A 1,825-nucleotide genomic window follows, 5' to 3' on the forward strand; every position below is an offset into this window, starting at 1 on the left:
TCAGTCAGACTGCACATAAAAATAACAAAAGGCTTAGATTTAGTCAAAGGAACACCTGGTTATCCTAATAAAATCTGATTCTGATCAGTAAGTCTTGTGTGGGCTCAAAATTCTATATTTTAAACATTCAAACTTTACACTTGGTGATGCTTACTTTGCCAGTCTGTGAACCACACTTTGATAACCATACGCTTTTTAAAATAACAGGTTTTTATACTGCTTCCCAATAATCGTTATTATAATCTCTTCAAGGCGATTATCTAAGCCTTTTTAAGCTCCTTGAATAAGCTAATATATAACAAGAACATCTGTATAAAATGTTTTCCTCAGGGGGATGCCCTTTTGTTGGCGTGATACAATCTTGTGATAACACATTGCCTACTAATAGTAATGAATGCTATACTAAAAATGTTACAGGTGACAACATCTAACCAGAACATTTCTATAATATGGGGAAAGCCTTGGGAGCATAGAGAAGAAAAGTATATCTAGAAAATGTCTGCAGAGTATCATGAGACTTTGAAATTAAAGTCTTCAATTAAGTTAGGGAAACAAAAGCCTTAGCTCACTCACCTTCCTTCCAACTTACCCAGAATGTTGTAAGAATCCCAGGCCATGATCCAAGCCCCTGTTGCCATCTACTCAGTGGAGGTATAGGAAAAACAGCCTTTGTAGTCATCACCTGAGTTTCTTCCTTCCCTGCTCACACTTCTCATTCTGCTCATCCCTGGGCCTAAGGGATTCTGCATCCCAGAGGATTCTAAATCCAGGAGGAACTCATTAAATAAGACAAAATAATTATTCCAGATTTCTCTAGGACAAATTCTCTTGGAGTCTTGCAGCAGTGACTGACTACTCACTGATCGCCTGGTATTGTACTTTGGGGGCCAGGGGGTAGTGAGCAACTCACTGAGAGATGTTTACTCACTGTATGTCTAGGGAATCTACAGTACTCCTATATGTTAGATCCTGTATTTAGGGACAAGGGTTGAGAGGCCTAAAAATAAACAGAGACCTTAATGTGAAGGCTCTAAAATATCTTAGGAGTATTAAAGCTCAGGCGTTCTCCTGTGGACAACAATCTATCAGTGGTCTTTGTATACCAATAAAAATGACACATATTTCAAAAACATTTAAAAGGTAGAAGAATCTTTCACTAAAACTGAACTACTCATGAACATATTTCAGGTAAGAGAAACCTTCCGCTATAAAGATCCAAGCATATGAAGACACACCAGAAGGATGAGAATAAGAAAAAAATAAACTGCACATCATGCTCAATTCTTCCTCCAGCCAAAATGGAAAAGGAAACTGGATTTGTACCTTATTCAGTTGTTTCTAGCTTCTATCTTCTCTAGAAAAATCTTAACAGTGCCCCCCACCATCATCCTAAGCAATCTCCTTAGATGTTAGAACACTTCCCAGTATCAGCTTTTCCATTTGATCATAAGATTATAGTTGATATTTGTAAGTCCTCTTCAACAGATATTCTGTGTTCCCCTTTCATCATTTGAGCTAGATTCGCCCTTCATTCCTCAGGAATATGAATCTTCAATGGTATTACCTTCACTGGATTGTAAGAATAGCTCCCTGTGATTTATTGACACAAAAAGATCCTGGAGTTGGCTTCATTCTTAGTAATATACATTTACATTTCTTACATCCTTTTAGCTATGAATGGCATTCCATTGTCTGTAGTACCACAGTTTACCCATTCATCTGCCAAAGAATATCTTAGTTGCTCACAGTTGGGAAAATTATGAATGAAATTAGTATAAATAAAATTTCTAGAAATTAAAGCTGGGCAGTAGTGGTTCACACCTTT

Source organism: Rattus rattus, chromosome 9, assembly GCF_011064425.1.
Source record: "Rattus rattus isolate New Zealand chromosome 9, Rrattus_CSIRO_v1, whole genome shotgun sequence".
NCBI lineage: Eukaryota > Metazoa > Chordata > Mammalia > Rodentia > Muridae > Rattus > Rattus rattus.